This window comes from Tupaia chinensis, unplaced genomic scaffold (assembly GCF_000334495.1).
Source record: "Tupaia chinensis unplaced genomic scaffold, TupChi_1.0 Scaffold000148_1, whole genome shotgun sequence".
In the NCBI taxonomy this organism is placed as follows: domain Eukaryota; kingdom Metazoa; phylum Chordata; class Mammalia; order Scandentia; family Tupaiidae; genus Tupaia; species Tupaia belangeri.
The window spans coordinates 1,276,825-1,299,908 of NW_006159618.1; the positions used below are offsets into that span (position 1 = coordinate 1,276,825).

The 23,084-nt window shown below is 34.7% G+C and overlaps 1 pseudogene; it reads left to right on the top strand.

Annotated features, from left to right (window-relative positions):
- The first annotated feature begins 15,790 nt into the window (after positions 1–15,790).
- On the top strand, positions 15,791–16,271 carry LOC102492374 (zinc finger protein 576 pseudogene; annotated as a pseudogene).
- The last annotated feature ends 6,813 nt before the right edge of the window (positions 16,272–23,084 follow it).

Genomic DNA, 23,084 nt, shown 5'->3' on the forward strand with positions numbered 1-23,084 from the left:
AAACAGATGTGCTGTCATCCAGGCTTTATTGTTCCACTTATAGAGTAAAGAGAGAGTAGATTCAGCGTGATTTTTAGGGCCCTAGGATTTTCAGAATAGTAAACAAAAACTGATTTCCACTTACAGTCACCCTGCCAAGAGGGTTAGCCTGTTCTAAGCTTTGAAGCCAGGCACTGACTTCTCCTTTCCATCTATGAAAATCCTAAATGGCATCTTCCAATATAAGGTTGTTTCTTCTACATTAAAAAAAATCTGTTGTTTAGCCTAAGTACCTTCATCAAAGATTTTAACTATTAATAGATTTCTGGATAACTTATGATAGCTTATGCTTCTTCACTGTGTTAGGAGGATAGCTTTTTTCCTTAAATCTCTTGAACCAGCTTCTGCTCATTTCAGACCTTCCTACTGCAGTTTCTTCAATTCTCTCAGTCTTCAGAGAACTGGAGTCAGGGCCTTATTCTAGATTCGGTTTTGGCTTAAGAAAATGGTTTGGCTGGTTAAATCCCCCCTCTCCCCACCGCCCCCAGGCTACTAAAACTTCTTCTATATCAGAAGTAAGGTTACCTTCCTTTCTTAATAGTCCTGTGTTCAACAAGATAGCATTTTTAAAAATTTCCTTCAGGAACTTTTCCATTGCTTACACAACTGCAGTACCTGGAGCAAATGCCCTAACTTTCATCCTGTCTTGACTTTTGATATGCCTTCCTCACTAAGCTTAATACTTTCTAGTTATGATTTAAAGTGAGAGATACTTGACTTTCTTTTACTTGAGCACTTAGAGGCCATGGGAGAGCTATTAACTGATCTAACTTAAAATTCCTGTGTCAAACAGAATAGGGAAGCCTGAGGAGAAAGAGAGAGATTTGAAAATGGCCAGTGAATAAAGCAGTTGGAATACGTACAATATTTATCAATTCAATTTGCCATCATATATGGATGCCATCTGTGTTACCCCTACACGTTTGCAGTTGTGACATTAAAGATCGTAGGTCACAGTCACAGATATAGTGATTATGAAAATGTTTGAGATGTGAAAATTACCAAATGCAGCATGGAAATATGAAGTGAGCACATGTTGCTGGAAAAATGGTGCCAATCGACTTGCTTAACCACAAATCTTTCCTTGGGGGGAAAAATGCAATATCTGCAAAGCACAGTATACTGAAGCACAATAAAACAAGTTAAATCTGTATTGTCAACCAGTGATGCTCACTCAAACCTCAGTGCTCATAACTTTTATGGGGCTTGATCACATTTCTACCTATGTGGCAGATATTTAGTCTTTAGCCTTCCTGAAGGTTGAGCTGATACATTTCATTTCTGATTCCTCCAGAGGCAAAATGGATAAGGTATAGCTCAAAACTGCCAGGATAAATCAAGTTGTTAGATTTTCTGGTAGCTAGATCTCCCACACAAAGACATGACATTCCAGGGGCTGAAGTATCCCCCCAAGGTAGCCAAAGGTCAAGGCCAGAGGTTAATTCTTTATTAAACAAATAAAAATGCAATAAACTGCAGGTATGTGTTATAATTTGGTTGTCTCAAACATTTTAATGAGTGAGAATAACCAGACAGAAAAGGGTAGACATGGTATGATTTTATTTATATAAATTTAAAATAGGAAAATGTTATCTATAGTCAGAATATTCAGAACAGTGGATATTCATGATATTTGGGATTTGACTAAAAGGCATAAGGACCGTTTCAGAGTGATGTAAATTATCTATATTTTGGTAGGGGTTGTTGCGCAGTTGTATGGAGCATATATTTATCAAGACTTGAATTTCATTAATGGTTCATGTGTGTAAGTCTTTCCTCAGTTAAACTATAAACTGGATTTTCATGATTATTGCTAAATTAGTGTGACATGACTTGATTTAATATGGAGAACATGTTTAAATGGTCTGAGGTTCCAGAAACAATCTTAAGAAATTTTTTAAAATCCATCTAATGCTTCTGGACCAAATTAAAATTTAGTCATGAAATATTGCTGAAAATCTGGTCTAATTAATTTCCACCACTATAATATAGACGTGGTCTCTTATTTTTTTAGAAATTTAGTGAGACAAACATAATAGTCTCATTTTTCAACAATTCCACTCCAAAGTATTACTAAATTGGTTTATTAACATGATATATGCATTCTGATTTATATGTTTTTTAACCAAGGAGAATTACTTCTTATGCAACAGAATTATAATCCTTTTACTAATAAAGTTTATAAGAAACATTTTGTGACTGTGATAATTGTAAAGCAAGACTATCAATGATAATATTAATTATTTCAGAGTAGCCTTAATAGAAAAGAGAGTACATATGTTTATATTTCTTATTTTATATATTTAAAATGCCTAAACATATGGTAATCTGGATACATTTTACTTAAATGAAATTAAATTAAATCCAGTCTCTAGATAGTTTTTTATTTCCTAATAACCAGAATCTTTTTTATACTGCTCTGTTTAATTGGTAAATAAATAACTTGTATTTGTATTGTTTAAGTTAACTTTCCGCTGAGTTGATTTAAATGAACTCAAAGATTCTGTAATATTCCAAATATAATTATTATGGCAATATCTTTCAGTGTTTTTCCCTAATTATGCTATCAATTACCTGATATGCATATGTTTATAATGAGCTAAAAATTCCAAAATTATTTTCTTCCTATAATATATATTTACTTTTATAAATTGAAAAAGGCCTTTTATGAATGCATAATAAAATGACAAATCAGAATGTTAGGTGAGAGTAGGAAACTGACAGATATCACATGATGAAACAGAATAAATAGGAATCTGGAGAGACTGTTAAGGATAGAAACAAATTTCTATTTATGATACTTATAAACAAAAAGACCAATATAGTAGAGGAGCCAATGAAAGAAGTATCTATTATGTGAAATGATTTTATATTAATGCAGAATAAATATGGATAATAATAAAACAAAAGGCACTGTTTCAGAAAGAGTAAACATTTATCATGCATAGGCTTTGAAAAAATTACCTACCTCAATTTTAAAATAATCGGGTTGGATTTTTCTATGAGCTTTTATTTTCATACCGCAAATATATATCAGAAAAGACTAACTGCCAGATCATGAATATTTATAGAACATTTCCTAGTTTCTCATGCAAGATAAACTCAAAAGAATTTCATGGTGAGAGAGTTTGATTTTGCATGAGTCCCAGTTATATATTTCCTAAAAGTGAAGAGATTTTAAACTGAAATCACAATGTCACTGCTTGGGTTTTAAAAAAAATTGGATTATATATCAATTGCAAAAAGATTGACTGAGATGTGAATGTGTATTTTTATGTCATCATATTTCTTTTTTATTAAGAATTATTTTTATTCACTTTATTTATTTATCTTTTTTTTTTTAATTTGACCAGAGGACATAGTAAGAGAGTAAAAGAGAGAGAAAGAGAAAGTGAGAAAGCAAACTTCCAGATCTGGGACTTGAACTGTGGTCGACCACGTGGGAGTCCAGCACCCTTAAACGTCATGCTACATGCTGGCCCCAATGTCATCATATTTCTATGAAATATTTTTAAATTTAATTTAATTAAAAAATTTCTATGTCAACCTTAAAAATTTTTTCTTCTTTGATGGTATTTTTATTGTGAAAATTTAGAAAGAGGAAGGAGAGGATCATAATAATAAGACAACCAAATGTAGTTGGAATAGAGATTTGTGCATTTTTTTCCCACTTTTAAATAATTCTGGAATCCATCTGGGACTTCACATAGAGAGACAGACATGGTGAGTGTTTTTATTTTCTCTATGATATATTAAAAATTATTTACTTATGCATAAGTTTTATTACTGTTCACAAAGCCTGATATTTTTCATGATTCTTCTATAGTTCAAAATTAAAATGAGTCTTTTCAATGATTATTCTAACTTCTTAAAAGTACAATAAAAACATATGACTTTCATTTTGATACTTAGGAAGTCATTTTAAGTAGATCAGTAAAATATAATTAGGTTGATAACATAATAAAAATATGGCAGTAACTCCCTCATCTTCATAGTTGAAAAATATGGAGTGAACAGGTAGGAGATTTGACATTAGGTAGAAGTATGAATTCATGCTGGTATTAAACAAGAAGACTACATGTGTGGGTGGATGTGACAGTAAGAGCTTATTCAAGTCCACTTTCTGTTGTTCTTTTTTTCTTAATAGCGTAGGAGGCAAGGCATTGGTTGAGCACCTATGCTGAAAAGGAGTGATTGGAGATTTCGGGGAGAGGAGGAGAACAGAGAGTCAACTCTGCTATGGGGGAGTGAGAAAGTGTGATTGCTGAGGTTCATTTGTTTACCATTATTTTATAGTGAGCCTAGTCAAAGGAAGAACAGTTAAAGCCATTGTGTGTTGTTCCAGTCAGGGTAGGTATACAAGAGCTAGGTTTGAACAAAGTATAATATCAACAGAGCAATAACTGGAGCAAGAGAGAGGCAAGGGGGAAAAAAGTATATGCAATGATCATAACGATTTACCATAAAATATAAATAGGGCAAAAAAGGGGAGAATGAAAAGAAAAAAAACCTTAACACTAAGTAAGGATATGCATAACCCACGTGCTTGGTATGTGGGATGAAAATGTGCATGTGTTGCATTATCGGAAAGTAAGTTGGCAAACAGAGTTCCAAGAAACTCTGTTCTAAGAAATCGTCAAATTGTTCTAAGCAACAATTGACTTAGATTGACATGATTGTTTAATGTCTGCTGTTCCCTGCCAAGAAAGGGACAATTGGGCTTTAATTAAAAAGAAAAAAAATTGGGCTAGGAGATGGTGTGGTGATTAATGTGCTAGACTTCCACATGGCAGAGTGCATTTTGAATTCTGAACCTGGCAGCTTGAAAATCACACTGGGTATGTGTGCATGCATGCCCCAAATCCTAAGGAAAATATAGGAGAAGGGACTGTGGCATGGCCATCCCCTCTGGGAGATCATGGGGAGGGGATTTCTCACTTTCCCTCTCTCTCTCTCCAGCAAATGAATGCACTCTATGGCAAAAACTTAATAAAAAAAATAAAAAGTAAAAATAAAAAATAAAATCTGTGGTTTTCTCTATTTCCTGCTTAGGTAGCAAGTGGCTCCAGTTTCACATTAATAGGACTGTGCTTGATGATCATTTTTACTTAGTAGAGTCATTGAATAACTTCATTTGAGAATGAATTGTTAAATCAATCTGTTACATTTTCTGTAATAGAGTGCAGCTAATCACTGAGATAAGCTTTGTCTACTTTTTCTGTAGTTTTAAAAATGGAAGGAATTTTGTTTAACAACTCTGTTTATCAAAAACTTAACCTTTTTTGTAATTTCTGATTCCTCTTAATTCATTCTCACACCTTTCTCACATGGTAGTGGTAGTATCATCGTTATCTTATTGTAGAGAGAACAAATGTTTTCTGACGCCCCCCCCCAAGTTTCTAAGGCGAAATCTGCTGATTATACATGTAAAGTGCTTAAAATAGTGACTAGTTTATGAAGTACTCAACTATATATAATCTGTTATTATGACTATCACCTTTATTTATATTGTTTTAAATAATTAAATTAGTACACATCTCTTTACTTCTTTAGGTTAATGAAAATTCATAAATTTAATTGAATTCTACAAACATTTATTAAACAGGAAATAAGGAATACTAAAATTTCTATGCATGATGGTGATCAAAGTGGATGCAAATATTATCTCTAATGGTAATAGATAGCAGTAATAAGTTTATGTAGAGTAGAGGAACTTCCACAAGAACATGAAAAACAAAGGAAACCTGGGCGGCAGAGTAGAGAAAGCTGCTCCCCAGATGCTGGATTAACATATTGGCAGCTCAGAAAATAAGTACAAATAGTTCTACCTGCTTAAACCATTTAAACTACTCTCCCTAATAAGTTCCACTTGTGTAGAATAGAAGTTCTAATTACTAAAATGCTGCCCCTAAGCACAAACTAGGTTTCTGAACTATCTTTGGAATTGGTTCATTGACTACACTGAATGTGCTGCTAAGAACTGATAGAGAAGCTGCCAGGGAAGAATTTGGCTGTAAAGCAAATTACATTTTAAAGAAAGTTTCAGAAGTGTTTATAGAGTCCCAACCTATTTAAGAGCTTCTTTCCTAATTGTCTTCATCTAAATGCAAGTCTCATAAAAATGCATGTGAATGCTCAGCATTCACATTTTTCTAGCAATGATTTTCCAGTCTTTCTTTGATCATATTCCTCAGAATTTATATTTGGGATGAATTCAGCTAGTGCCAATTTAAATTGGTTAGATAAGTTAGGGTGATATCTGTGATATTAATTATTTTCTTTTGCTGGTAAACCACAGATCTGAAGAACTTATTGCTTGCTTCCAAAAACGGAGAAGAAAATAAAGAGGAGATATAGAGTATGGAGATAAATTGAGGTGGAAAATTGTTTTATACCTTCAAAACATTCTTTTAAATCATTTTATTCAAAAACATCTATTAAGGGTCTACTCTGTGCCAGAAATGGAAAAGAAAGACTAACAAAATCAATGTTCATTTATGATTTTTAAAAAATTTTTAAAAGAAAATATTGCAGCATTTTCTTTTCAACAGAGAACTTTACATTCTTTGTTTCTGTTAAATGTTTCTTCCATTTGCCCTCCCACCCATTCCCTACCACTCATCCCCTTCCATTACAGTCTCTGGTATCTACACTTATCCTCTCTGCTTTCATATCTTTGGATCTTTCAATATCTGCCATAGACTGTAGATTTTTGATATATATTGAGTTTAAACATACAGTGTATATCTTTCAGTCTGGCTCACTTCATTTAACATTAAGTCTAGGGCATTAAGTTTAGGGCTGGCAGGTGGTGCAGCAGTTAAGGGCATTAGGAACGTGGCCAAACACTGTTCGAGTCCCAGACCCAGCAGTTTACTTTCTCCCTTTCCCTCTCTTTCTCTCTGTGTCTTTCTCTGGTCAAATTAAAATAATTACAATAATAAATAAAATTAAATAAAAAATTATTTAAAAAAATTAAGTCTATGATTTCTTTGTACCACTTGTCCATTCCATTCTTCCCAAATGCATACATAGCTTTAAAAAGCGTTAAGCACGTTAATGCTCTAAATGAATGCAGTGTTAATATAGTTAATATATTCAAAGACTTAATAAAAATCTCATTTTATATTAATAAAATGGTTGTTGAGTTAGTGAACAAAATTACCTGCATAATGAAACACTTAAATGTCCTAAGAAAATTAAATATTAACAAATGTGTCAAAAATGCAATGATTATTTTTAAATGTTTTCCGCACTTTAGGTATCAGTATATCTTATAATAAAAAAATGAATATATTTTAATTTTATTCAATTAAATTCTCACAAATGTCATAAGGTAAAAACTGAAATTATCAAGCAGGTACAATACCTATGACATATGATAAGTATGAATGATGATGTACAGATTTGTGAGAATATGGCCAGACCATTACTTCTGTACCCTAGAACAATCTTTTTCTATAATTGCATACCCATAGTATATAAAAAGGATAAGAGAGGAAAACAAACTAGTTTTTGTTGGTAGGATATTTTTTAGGAAAGCTTTTCTTTCCCCTTGCATGGAGATAAGGTCCGTTCCTCAAAGATGGTGAGGTTTGACTTCTATTTAGCTACTTGGAATACTTAATATGATACTCATATAAATTAAAGATATATTGTACTAGGGGACTAGTATAGGGCGGGATTGTTACATCACTGGACACTCACGTAATATACTGGAGTTCGAATCCTTGACCCAGCAGCACAAAACTCACACTTGCATGTGTGTATGAGTGTCCAAAATCCCTAGAGAATGGAAGAGAAGGGATTGTGGCATGGTCATCCTCCCAGGGGGAAACTTATCACTTTCTGTGTCTCTGTGTATCTCCGGCAAGCATACACACCCTATAGCAAAAGTCTCTCTCTTAAAAAAGAAAAAAAAAAGATCTACTGCACTAAAGATTTTATTCCTACTAAAGAACTATAAGTAGACTAGAGACGAAATAGAGAATTACTTTAAATTTGGAGCCTGTAGAGTGCTGTTTTGCTGGACTCAATTTGGCTAAAACTCCCACAGCTTGTAGCAATCAGACATGCATATTTCCTATGGAAGAGATATTATCCCTGTTATGATTTGGATCATAGTTGTTCCATCAAAATTTTATGTTTTGAAATTTGATGATGGGAACTGATGAATCTAATGTGTGGTGACTAGTTTTAGATCTCTTGAAAAGATGTTAGTTCTCACTTGAGAGGTGATTGCTATGAAGGAAGAAAACAATCTTTTCTCTCTCTCCCTCTCTTGCTCTCTCTTTCTCTCTGCCTGTACCCACCTTCCTCTGAGTTAGCATTAGCTATGTCATAGGCCTTTGGACTTTCCAGCCACTCAAAATTTTGAGTTTACAAGTACACATCTATCTTCTTTATTAAACAACTCAGACTCAGATATTTTTAGTAGCAAGTAAAAATGGAGTAAGTCCCATATGACTCTGGTATGGTCATAGATCCTTCATGGTTATAAAATTGAAGGCCCTTCACCAGAAAAATCTTAGATGTGAATTTCTTGAGCTTGAGAAAGAAGCTGAAACTGAGTACATAAAAATAATACAAGCATGCCAGGGTTAAATACTTTAAGGATGAAGAGATCAAACTGTGACTTTCTGATATTTTATTGCTCTCCTACTAATAGGGTAGCTTAAGAAAATTAAATATTGAAAAAATGATTAATATTGTAATATTTAAAAATTTTAGGTATAACTAGGGACCACCAGATGGCATAATGGTTACATCACTGAACTCCCATGTAGTTGACTGCAGTTTGAGTCCCGGACCTGGCAGCCTAAACTCACACTGGGTACCAGTGTGTGCATGCCCAAAATTCCAAGAGGAGTATGGAGGAGAAGGGATTGTGGTGTTACCATCTTTCCTGGGTGTGATTTCTCACTTTCTGTCTTTCTCTGTCTCTATGGCATGCACACGAGCTCTATAGCAAAAATCTCTTAGGAAAGAAAAAAGAGTGTATAGCTTAAAATAATTTGGATCATTTTCTTACATCATTTTCTGTAAGTTTTTCAAATTAAAAATGTATAGCTTGGGACCAGCAGGTGGCGTAGTGGTTAGGCGCTGGACACTCCCACATGGCTGACCGGGGTTTGAGTCCTGGACCTGGTGGCTTGCTTTCTCACTTTCTCTCTCTCACCCTTACCCTCTGTCATTCTCTGATCAAATTAAAAATCAATGAATGAATAAATAAAAAGTAAAAAATAAATAATTACTTAAAAAGAAGAGTGTATAGCTTAAATAATTTAAATCATTTGCTCACTTGCATGATTTTTTGCACAACCTAAAGTTAGTTTTGAAATTCTAGGAGATAATAAATAAATAAAATATTAGATATTAAAAAGTAATCATTCAAAATTCTCTTATATTTATAGTTTCAATAGCATTTCCTGAGCACTTACAATGTATCAGACACTATCCTAGATTTGGTGCTAAACCTGTTGCCTGAGAGCCAGTTCCATAACCTAGTAGTTAAAGGAGCTTTCTCACATGGCCTCTGGTGATTTGAATTCTTACCTTAGTGGCTTGTAAAACGTACTGGGCATGATCAAAATTCCAACATGAAGAAATAGAGAAGAGATTATGGTGTGACCACACTACATTGGGAGTGCTTTCTCTGTCTTTGGCTGTCTTTCTGCTTCTCTCTGGTAGGTATACAAACTTGGTAGCAATTAAAAAAAAAATAAGAAAAGAAAAGAAAAGAAAAAAATCATGTAAGCTGAATAAATGCTCTAATCTGATGAAATTTAAATTATAATACATAAATATTTGCAAAAACCTATAAATTTAATTTGTACATATTCAAGTGTAGCAATTGGTGATACAATCTAAGATTAATGCAGAAAAAATAGATACAGATTGCTTCTTTCAATTATTGTTTAAAAACCATAAGTAGGACTCACATCAGAGGATAGATTCATTTTTAAGCCAATGTGAAAATTAGTAAATGAAACTAAATTCATTTTTAGTCCTTTAAAAATACTAAGTTACTGGTTCGAAATTGAAGAGACAGGAAAGTAACAAACCTCGTTTTTTTCTAAAGAGTGTTTCTGTTTCCTGCTCTAATATATTTAATTTTCTTCTGAAATGTCATGTACCCAGGGGGAGAAATTACAGAAAATACAATTACATTTGATGTTACTAGTTTCTAAAACTAGAAAATAGCAGAAATTATTACAGAGAGAGGGCAAATCAATGTTTCTCCACAAGAAATGCCTAAAGGGTGTTGATGCTATCCATTTAAGAAGCTGAAATGTAAATTCCAACACCTATCACTCAATCAGAAAGAAAAAATTTATCTTCCAGATTTGGCAATAGCTCATCTCTTTTCATATGGTTTTATTTTTAAAAATAGTTATAATTTAAATCATTAAAATGAAATCCAGGAAATTCCTCTATTTGACAGGAAATAAATTTGAAGTAAAATGTTAAGCTCACTAACATACTGGATTTTTAAAATATTAAGATACTCACAATAAAAAAAGGTAGTTTTATAAACATTAGGAATTCCCAACTGTGATATATTTCTTGTGATGAGATACATGAGTCTCCATGTCTTTGTGATTTTTTTCTGTATAGTGTTTAAGAGAAAATGAAAAGATGTTTAACTGTGTGTATAATTCATAATAAGGAAACAATATGAACTAACTGATAACTAGAAATCTAAGGTAGTCATTGACACTCTCAGGTGTAGAGATTGGAAAATGAATAAAATCTCTCTCAGTTGACCCGAGTAATCAAAAATAGAAAAATTAAGGACCTATGCACTTCTTACCCAAGATCTTCAAAGTTTACCCTTTGCTAACTGCATACAATCACCTAGTGACTTTTAATGCACTTTGTATTCTCTGTCCTATTGAATGAAGTTAAGTTTCCACACATACTTTCTCTACCTAAACAGATGTCTTTCTCTTTAGTGACTATTATACTCTCTATATATACTATGAGTTCTTTTATTTTATTTATTTATTTATTTTTTGGGGGGAGAGTTTTTCGCTATAGGGCGTGTGCGCTCACCAGACAGACAGAGAGAGACAGAGAGACAGAAAGCAAGAAATCTCTCCCTCGGTGGGATGGCCACGCCGCAATCCCTTCTCCACCATTCTCCTCTCGGGATCTTGGGCATGCACGCACACACGCCTGGTGTGAGTTTTAAGCACCAGGTCTGGGACGCGAACCACGGTCAACTACGTGGGAGTCCAGCGACATAGCCATTACACTAACTACTGGTTCCCATATACTACTTAATTACTCCTTTTCCCAGTTATCAAATAGACTTCTCCAGTTGTATTCAAATTATATCCTTTTTTTTTTTTTTTTGAGAGGTTTTTGCTATAGGGCACATGTGTTTGCCAGAAAGACAGAGACAGAAAGTGAGGAATACATTTAGATGTCATGTCTATGCTTATTTATTATTTAAATACTCCAACATTATTATTGATATCTGTTACAATTTTCTTTATAATGAGGATAAATGAATTTTCAAATTTAGAATATCTACTATGTAATACGGTGGGATGTTGAATATTTTATTCAGTGACACTGGTTTTATATACATACTGTGAGATTAATTGGTGCATTGATACTAATAATAACAGTATCAACAATGAAAAATAATGCATTTAAAGCTCATAAATTTTCAACCACTATTCTGAATATTTTGCATGTATTATTACTGTATTTCCTCATAATCAACCTCTGAGATAAAGTTAATTTTTCCTTATATTTTTTCTTTCATTTTTATGTATATTTTCTTTTCCAAAAAGATTGTTCCTAATCTGGAAAAAAAAAAATAGACAGGCTTTTCTCCTTCAATTCCTCTGAGATTTTCTTCAAATGTTCATTTTTATCACTGAGATTTTAGGAGCTAGAACTTCTATTCGACTGAAACATTCTGTAGTCAAATATCGAATATAAACTGTTACACAAATGCCATCTGTTGTCAGACAAGTCTGCCTTCCATTCCTACATCTAAAGTGATGTTTAGAAAATTATTTCAGCTTCCTAAGCCTTAATTTACTTAATCAGTAAATCAGGGTCAATAATAGTTAATAACTCATCAGGGTATAGCTATAATTAAAAGACACTGCAAATGAAGTTCTTAGAAAAATATCTAGAATATAAGATGTGATCAATAAAAACGATCAGTTATTACATATAACATTTTTTGTTATTGTAATAAATTGTTCAACTAATATATTTAGTTTCATGGAATATGCTTTCTTTTTTCCTCTAGCAATAGAAATATGGGAACATCAAAGAGTATTAACTAAAACTGAGAAAATAGGGCTACTTACATAAAATCATTCTTGATTGTTTTTGCTATAGGGAAGGTCCACTTGCCAGAGAGGGAGAGAGAGAGAGAGAGAGAGAGAGAGGAGAAAGTGAGAAATCACCCACCAGTGGAAAGGACCATGCACGATCTCTCTCCTCCATTCTCCTCTAGAGATTTTGGGCCTGTGAATACATGATTTCAAAGTTGCCTGGTGCAGTACTCGAATTGCCTGATAGGCCATATGGGATCCAGGTCCTTAACCTTCAGTCATCTGCTGGCCCTGAAGTTTTTATTTTTTATTTTTTTGGAGAGGTTTTTTGCTATAGAGCGTGTGCACTCACCAGACAGGCAGAGAGAGACAGAGAGACAGAAAGTGAGAAATCACCCACCAGTGGAAAGGACCATGCACGATCTCTCTCCTCCATTCTCCTCTCGGGATCTTGGGCACGCACGCACACACGCCCGGTGTGTTTTAAGCCACCGGGTCCAGGACGAGAACCGCGGTTGACTACGTGGGAGTCAAGCGACTTAGCCATTATGCTAACTGCTGGTTCCCTGAAGTTTTTATTTTAATGCTTCATATGAAAGTAATGTATACAAAAGACCTGAGACTATTTAAATCTTTTTGTTTACCTTTTTAGATACTACAAAATAGTAACTGAGTGATGGAATTTTAGTTTCTAATTTACATGCTCATTTGACAATTTAGAATCTTTTAAGGCTTTATAAAAGCATAATGGTTTGATTACAATTATCTAATGGTAAGATGTCAGCTTGCCTAAATTCCAATCTCTGCTGCATTGCTGTAGTCAAGTTATCCAATTTTTTACTTAAAAAGTTTAATTTTCAGAGGTTAAATCCAAATAATACTAATAATGCATTTGTTACAAAATTTAAATGGGTTAATTAGTATAAATACCTAAAATAGTCACTAATACAAAATGAATATTCAACATACTCAAAGAATATTTCTAAAATTGCAATTTAGAAGACTTTCTAATTCTATATGTATCCATGTTTTAGTGAGAGGATACTTTTAGCAGGGATATTATTCTAAGTGGTGAAGGAGTATTTCAACCATGTAATACAATTTAAGGCAACACTTCTCAAACTTTATTGTGTATGCAGCATCTGGAGATCTTCTTAAAATATAAGATTCTCATTCAGTAGTTCTAAGGTGGAGACTGAGATTCTGCATTTCTAACATGCTACCAGATGCTGCTGATCTTGCTGATCCATAGACAACACTTAGAATAATTTAAGGCATATTGGAAATTATCCACCCATACCATAAATTTTTCTCCATCTGTTTATCAGGATAGAAATTTCACCACTTCTGATTCACTGCATTTGAGCTATCTCTTCTGTATCTAAATTTGAAATGGAAATATAACTGGGAAAATCTGTAAGGTAATGCCTATCTAGAGAATTCCTGGTATTAGCCAAACTTAAAAAAAAAAAAAGGAAAATTTGATTGACATGATTTGGAACATGTATATTTATGTTAAAAAGTTGTCTTTTCTAAGAAGCTAAAATGTATAAATTCTCCTTGGATGGCTTTAAAAATAAAGAGAAAAAATGAGATAAAGAAATAGAAGAAGGTAAAAATAGTTAAATCAAACGTTTCCTGCCTTTCTATTTTCTCTGTGTGAGAGAAATAAGATAGGTCTTATTTTAGTTGCTACAGAATATCATTACCACAATTTACAAAAATGTAGTTATATAAAACAATACCCATTTGTGATCTTAGAGTTCTTTTTTTTTTTTTTTAATAGAGAGGTTTTTGCTATAAGGTGCCTGTGCTCACCAGAAAGACAGAGAGAGAGAGACAGAGAGATAGAAAGCGAGAAATCACTCCCCAGGGAGGATGGCCACACCACAATCTCTTCTCCTCCATTCTCCTCTCGGGATCTTAGGCACTCACGCACATGTGCCCGGCATGAGTTTAAGTCACCAGGTCCAGGACTCGAGCCACAGTCGACTACATGGGAGTCCAGCGAGATAGCCATTATGCCAGCTCTTGGTCCCGTGATCTTTCAGTTCTATAGCTCAGAACCCTAAAGCAGCTTGATTGGATTCTCTGTCCAGGCCTCATCAGGGTAAAAACAAATGTATTTGATGAAATTGTCACCTGAATCTTGGAGCCCATATCCAAAATCACTAATAGCAGAATTCGACTCCTTCTGATGCTTTCCCCACATGATTCTCTTTACCTTCAAGTCAGCAAACATGGGTTGAGACATTTCAAATCTCTTACTTCCCTTCTGTTACTGACAGAAAAAGCTGCCTACTTTTTATAGTATTGTATTTTTTGTTTCATTGTCTTTATTTTAATAGTCAACCACTGTACATCTTTCCATCATACAAAATGGATTTTATCATCATGACTATACTGTATATTAGTCCAGTTAATGATATGACCATATATATTATCATTACTAGATTATTTTCTATATTTGTGATCATGTCAAAAAGTTTATTCAAGGCAAAAGAAGGAATAATTGGAGTGTAGAGACAACCCTTGGAATAGGAGAATATATTTGCAAACTATGCTCAGATAAGGGACTGATAACCATAATATATAGGGAATTCAAGCAGTTTACTCAGAAGAAAAAAAATCAATCCAATTAAAAGATGGGAAAATGGGCTGAATGGACAACTCTCCAAGAAAGACATATGAACAGCCAAAAAGCATATGAAAAATACTCAACATCCCTTAACACAAAAGAGATGTAAATCAAAACCACAAAATACCAGCTAATTTGAGTAAGACTGACTAGATTAAAAAAATAAGAATGGTAAGTGCTGGCAAGGCTGTAGTGAAAAGGGAACTCTCCTGCATTGTTGGTAATGTAAATTAGTAAATCGGTGTAGAGAATAATATGGAGGTTTCTCAAAAACCTATGAACAGAACTATCATATGAGCCAGTAATTCCACCCCTGGGTATCTACAAAGGACAGGAATACTCTCTGTTGGAAAAGTAGTTACACATCCATGTTAAAGCTATCTACTTTTAAAGGCTAATGTGTTTAGACTTGACTCCCTATATAATCTACAATAATCTTTCTATAGTATAGTCAACTGGATAGTAACCTCAATATATCTCTAGTCTTTTAGCCATGTAATATGACATATTCAACATGAGGTGGCAATAAGAGAGTTGGCGCGACTTTGCTACTGCCGGATGGCAATCCGGATCTCGGTTTGGAGAGGCTCATCAGGTGAAGGGGCAAGGAAACCTCGGGGGCCCTCAGACTCAGAGAGCCCTACCTCGCTTCCCGCCGGGTGGTGGCACTGTGGCGTGCGACCGGCAGGCACAGTGAAAGGCCGTCCGCTGAATGGAGAAATGCAGAGGCCTGGGCGACCCGCCGCGGAGGGAGCGGAAGACAGTGCTTGGGAGTAACGAGAGGTCGAGAGGTCGAGAGGTCGTAGTCACCATGGAGGACCCACAGCCTGAAGAGACCATGGAACAGCAGGATTCACCGAAGAGTCCTGGCAGTCCAGGAGGCAACATCTGCCACCTGGGGGCCCTGCAGTGCACCCGCTGCTTCATTACCTTTGCAGATTCCAAGTTCCAGGAGAGTCACATGAAGAGGGAGCACCCAGTGGACATTGTGGCCCAGAAGCTGCAGGGGGCCCTCTTCATCTGCTTCACTTGTGCCCACTCCTTCCTTTCCTCCAAGGCCCGGATCGTCCACCAGCGCAGCCAAGGTCCAGCCACCAGGCCCTGCCCTCCAGTTGCACCCAGCACGCCCAGCCCACCTTCCCTTGTGCTGACTGTGGCAAGACCTTTGGGCAGGCTGTTTCTCTGAGGCGGCACCGCCAGATGCATGACTCTTGGCCCCTTCACCTGCACTGAGTGCGGTCAGGACAGGGCTGCATCACCACTACATTCGTCACGCCCGGGGGGAGCTCTGAGTGCAGTTGAAGCTCTTTGCATGATAGGGGCTGTGGCTGGTGGACCCACTCATGAGTAGGGCGCTGGTCTGGAGGCCTTAGAGGGACTGCTTCTTCTCGCAAGAAGGCAAAGGGATCTTGATAAATAAGACCCAGAAGATTCTTGTTTAGAGCATCAGTCTTTGGAGGACACACAGGGCCTTTAGGGAAGCAGTGAAGTCAGACAATAGACAGCTCTTCTGTTTCACAAACATGAACAAGAGGGGTTTGTTCCTTCCTCATTCCCAGTGAAAAAACTAACCTAAAAAAAAAAAAAAAAAAGGAAGCATAAACAAATGAGAATGAAAGTTGCTTATCTGGATTCTAATCTGGATTCAATTACATATTAATCCATTTATATGAGAAAAATAAACACTTCAAGACGTACTTCCCTCTTACATTTTGAAAAACGTTTTGTTTGAAAATAAAACCTGGCTTTATTAATTCTGCATAGAATCAAATTTATAGAAAAATTGAAGATGTTATTATTACACATTCAACCTAATGCCTATCACTGTATTTTGCAAATATTGTTCATTAAGTAATTATTGAATAGTTACTTCATTTTTTCACCACAGATGTGATTTATTTTTGTTGATTTTTTGTTCTGAGTTTTTTATATTTATTATTTACATTTAACCCCCAAACATCTTCTAAAGGCTATAAAATGACTAATCTCAAGGACAAAAATATAGTAGATGACATGTGTTTGAACTTTATATCAGTTTTATAACTAAAAATTTATGAGATCAGCTAATTCAAATAACTGCCTTTTGAATATTACAATGAAATTTTTTTGAGACATTAAATATTTTTGTTTATAACCACCTACCTTTGCAAACCATTCCAATAATTAGTGCTCTTGACAAACAGAACTTAGTAAATGTAAAGTCCAGTTGGAAGACAAGTATGAATAGATTTATAATTATTTCACATTATTCATTGAACTTCAGTTAGCTCATTGTATTACAACAGCTGTGACCCAGAACTAGAATTGTCACAAAATCCTAGAATTTCTTGTTTTCTTTTCTTTCTTTATTTATTTTAGCAGTTTGCACCTTAGGGCAAGTGCACTTGCTGGAGGGACAGAGACAGTGAGAGGGAAAGTGAGAAATCATCCCCCAGGGGGAATGTCCATGCCACAATCTTTTCTCTTCCTGGGATCTTAGGAACTCATACATGTGAGCCCAGCATGAATTTCAAGTCACTGAGTCTGGGAATCAAACTACAGTCAGTTATGTGGGAGTCCAGTGACATAAATGCTATGCCATCCACTAGCCCAAACTTAAGACATTTCTAAAATAAAAAATAAAATTTTGAGACCAGAGGATGGTATCCTTGTCATGTTGCTGGACTTCCACATTGTCAACTGTGGTTCGAGTTCCAGACCCAGCTGCTGGAACTCAAGCCAGGTGTGTGTGCATGCATGCCCAAAATCCTGAGAAGAGAATAGTGAAGATATGGTGGTGTGACTATTCCTCCTCTGGGATGATCTCTCACTTTCTGTCTCTCTGGCCCTCTCTGTCTCTCTCTTTGCATGTGCCCTATGGCAAAAATCTCTCTTTCTAAAAATAAACACATAATTTCTTACCACACTTTTATTTATAAAATACAGAGATTATGGCTATATAAAGTATAAATTTTAAGAAAAAAGTTATACCACCCTTAACAGACCATAGTTTATTTTATTTTATTACTATTCTGTCTTAGCCTTTAAATAATTGTATGATTTTTTTGTTTGTTTTTTGGGTTTTTTTTTTGCTATAGGACACAGAGTCGAGTGAGATAGAAAGAGACAGAGAAAGGCAAAGCGATATATCTCCCCCTCCCCCCAGGGGAATGGCCTCACTGCAATCCCTTATCCTCTATTCATTCCTCAAGATTTGGTCACACATGCACACACCCAGAGTGATTTTCAAGACTCTGGGTCCAAACTCAAATAACATTCAGCGTTTAGGAAGCCTGCTGCCTTAACTACCATGTCACCTACTGGCTCCTCTGTACACATTTTTTTATACTCATAACTATTTATATGTTTACAAAAAATAGTATATTTCCTTCTTGCCATCAAATGTTACAAGGTAAGTATTTTTTAATTTTTCTACAAGACCCTATAATGATAATTCTGCTAGTTGGTTCAAAAAAAATCTATTAATTCGATGAAATATAAGTTCCTTAACTATCCCCCCTTCTTGAATACTTAGATAAGAGTATGCATTTAGCAATGCAATTAATACTAAATATTTTCAACAGTTGTTTATGTTTTAAAAGTGATACTTTCCAGAAATTAAATTACTTTGAAAAGAAATAAAACATTAGAAAGAAGTAAAACACATAGTTTAAGAAATATCTTCAACATACCATTGTTTTACGATTGTTACAGAAGAGTTAGCAAATACATCTCTTAAAGGTTTCTGTGGGTTGTATTGGCTGTCATGATAAGGCCACCCACAGCACAGATTTATTTTCACACTCCATCTGTTTGGTATGTACTCTTGTTGATTCAAAAAAAATGTCTGACCCTAGTGAGACAGTGTTTGACATCTTCTTCAATTTCTCCATGAGTCACTCTCTCCATATGCCTAACAGGATTTTGAGCTTTGCAACAACCTTCCTGTCATGGGATCTGTTTCTCAAAAATGAATGAGAATTAATGAACACATTGCATTCATCATGAAAAGTTCTCCTTAAATACCAGACAGTGCTTCTTATGTAAAAGTGGGGAGAAGTAGAAAACAGATGGACTAGGCTTACTGTCTAACTCTGCGATAAAAGCAAAATCCCTGAATGGGATGTTTGTTCGTTGAGTGGAAGACTATTTCTAATACTGTTGGGGAAAATTATTATTTATCCAAATCTTTTGTATTTGAGGTGAAAGGTTTGACTTGATTTGAAAATATATGCTTCCTCTTCAACTGCATTTAATGAGTTGACTTAAATTTTTATTTAAATTTCATTCATAATTTAATCATGAAAATTATGAAATTAAATTGTAAAATGGGATATTTCTTCCAACTCAAAATGACCTAAATCTATATTTTTATCAATGTGGTGATTTTTAAAATTTTTCTTTATTTATGTATGTATTTTTTTTCCTAAACTATTGGGTCGTCAGAAAAATCATGATGTATTTTTCTGTTTTTCTAAGCAAAAATACATCATGACTTTTCAGTCCACCCAATAATAGCTCCAACTTTTTATATATTTTTATTGTTATTTTTTTTAGAGAGAGAGAGTTTTTTTACTATAGGGCACATGTGCCCACCAGAGAGACAGAGACAGAGAGAGAAAGTGAGAAATCACACCCAAGGGGCGATAGTCACACCACAATTCCTTCTCTTCCATTCTCCTCTCAAGGATTTAGGGCACATATGCATACACATACATCGTGAGTTTTAGCCACCGGGTCTAGGATCTGAACATATGCATACACATACATCGTGAGTTTTAGTCTAGGATCTGGGACTTAAACTTCAGTGAACTACATGGGAGGCCAGTGACGTAACCATTATGACATCTGCTGGTTCCACGATTTTCTGTATTATTACTTTAGGACTTAACCATAGGTCACCTTGGAATAGATATTATATTGACAATTTTGTTCTTGAGAGCTCTTACTGTAAAGTAAGAACATATAAATATAAGTCACAATTTTATATTTGAAGGCTTTTACTGAAAAATCAGAACATATAAAAAGTAACCCTAACTCTGCTAACAATTAAGAATCTACTTAAAATTTCTGAGACTTCAGAATAGAGTTTCAATAATGTTTACTAAGTTTCCTCCTAGCTTTAAAAGTCTAAGATTTACAGATGCTTTTTGCCTTATTTTTCTACAGAACTGTAAATTTCTTGGTGGCAGGGACTGAATTACAAGCCATTTTAAGCCACCTAGCACTTACCAAAGTGTCATATATACGAAAGTACCTAATAAGTGACAGTTGATAGAACATAAGTAGAAATGATCAACTTTGTCACTTGTCATTCTGTTTTTTAACCACAGTCTTTTTTACACTTGAAAAATGTACTTTAGACCAACCAATTCATGATTGCTTGTCAATAATTTGGTCAGACTTAAGAACGAAAATGAGCATTTTCCCCCATCGACCTTATTTTAAATACTTCATTTCCATATAACCATACAGAGATGAACATCAACTTTTAGTCAAATATTTCAACTTGAAAACAGTTGCTTTAAGTCATATTGAAATTTACTATGCCCCTCAATTAATTTGATATTAAAGTTGTTTATCCATGTTACACATTTCCATTTTCTCCCTTATTTAAGCATCTTCCATCTTATTGACTTTTACTTTAGTTTCTATTTTTGTAGAAGGGAAATGAGCCTGATTTATAAAACCTAAGTGCTTAATCACTGTTCTTTAACTTATGCTTCCTAATACAAATAATTTCTCAGGGTCTAATCTCAGAGAAAAAATGAATATAGAGGTCTTAAGTGCCATAACATACTGCCTGTGTTCTTCAATTTGAACCATTTTAGAATAAGTTCCAGTCATATTTTAATTCCTAAATAATATTCTTTTATTTTTATGATAATATTTTTAATAAACACAAAATGCATCTTTTTCACAATAGTCTGTGATTCTTAGACTAAGCTCAAGTGTTCAGAACTCATGAAATTATCTGTGATAAAAACTAGTTATAAAAATTATGTAATTAGGGACCAGAAGTTAGCATAATGGCTACATCATTGGACTCCCATGTAGTCGACTGTGGTTCAAGTCCCGGACCCAGTGGCTTAAACTCACACCGGGTGCGTGTGTGTGCATGCCCAAGATCCTGAGAGGAGAATGGAGGAGAATGGATTGTGGCATGGCCTTCCCCCCTTGGGGGTGATTTCTCACTTTCTGTCTCTCTGTCTCTTTCCGTCTTTCTGGTGAGCACACACACCCTATAGCAAAAACCTCTCCAGAAAAAGAAAAGAAAAAATGTGATTAGTGACAACACTGTTATCCTAGGCCTTTTTGTTTAGCATTTTTTTAATTATAGTATTTATTAATAGTCCCCTGACAATGCACTCTACTGTCTCTTCTCTCAGCTGTACAATTCTTTCTCTCTTCACAGTGTCCTCTTTGTTCTTCTTGATCACAACTATGGACATAAGACCAAACCCTTGCCCTGATCATCTCCTGTTCTATGTCTTCCAGGAAATTATATGCTCAGCATTTGTATTTATATAAATTTATGAATGTACCACTACTGTTAATTAATCTTGAGTCTTATTTGAGTCCTAATATAGGACATCTCGAGTCCTAGAATGCAAGGTCTTTGTCACCTTAGATTTAAAATGGCAAAAATGAGGTCATCATTTTCTCCCACAAATAGAGTATTTCTTACATAATTTTGGAAAACGTTGTGGCTGTTATGCTAGTATTTCACCTTGGAAAGATTGTCCTTTTTTTGAACTGAATAATGTGTTACGTAATATAGAAACACTTATTCTGTTTTTCAGTTTAATTTTTAATATAAAATAACAATACAAATTGGAAATTGTAATGCTGAGACTCGAGTAGTGATATAATGGATAGATTCAATCACTTGCATCTCTAGAATATAGGATATAATTATAAATATTTAAGTACCTGTCTGCCAAATGTGTTTTAGACACCTCCCAAGTATAAAGGATTAGTACTTATTTGGAATCGAAGGATTGGTGTCTTTTCAATTGGGTAGTAGGAATTATCTTAAAGAAAAGTAACAATATCCAAAAAGCAGAGATCTGCTTGAAATAAACATGAAAAAATTCTAAATTTGTTAAGGTTAGAGCAAAAATTATATTTACATGTTTCACCAGGGAAGATATAAGGTTAGAGCAAAAATTATATTTACATGTTTTTCTGGGGAAGATACTGAAGAAATAAATCAAAGCCAAACAAGAAAGACTGTTGTAAACTTGGGCTTTGCCATTGTTAGTAACTTGGAAACTGGAGACACTGAAAAATTTTGCCATGAATATAGCACAATAAGATTGTCAGTGCAGACTTTCCTTTTTTTCTAGAAAATTAGAGAAAATATCTTAATGGAAAGTTTGAATGGAATGTTAGAAGACTATATCTATAGATTTTAACTGTCTGAGAAAGAAGAAGAAATAATATAGATAATGATTAGAAGAACAGAAAGGAAGATTGCAAAGAAGACACAACTGAATTGAGACTTGAGACTACCTGTATCAATATGACATAAGCATTTGTTCTAGGAAATTCTTTCCTTTTATTTTTGGAGAGGATTTTGCTATAGGGCACGTGCGCTCGCCAGACAGACAGAGAGAGAGACATAGAGACAGAAAGCGAGAACTCCCCCCCCAGGGGGAATGACCACGCTGCAATCCGTTCTCCTTTATTCTCTTCTTGGGATCTTAGGCACGCACGCACACATATCCGGCGTGAGTTGTAAGCCACCGGGTCCAGGACGCGAACCATGGTCGACTACGTGGGAGTCCAGCGACATAGCTATTATGCTAACTGCTGGTCCCAGTTCTAGGAAATTCTTTACAAGGTAAGTAATGTTCTAAACCAATGATTATTTTGACTATTTGCCTGTTTATATCAGAAAATTCTTGGAAACAAATGGATTTCATCAGTTTCCTAACCTGGGCAATATACTCTTCCATTAAGATAACATCTTGCTCATGGGGGCAAACATCTTGTTTCTAAGATATCAGTTTGCTTTTCAATACTCCTTAACATTTTTCAATCATCGAGTTCTCAGATTTTGAAATTTTCTGTCATGAATATTGTCCATTTCCAACCCATTCTCAATCTGAAGAACCCATTTA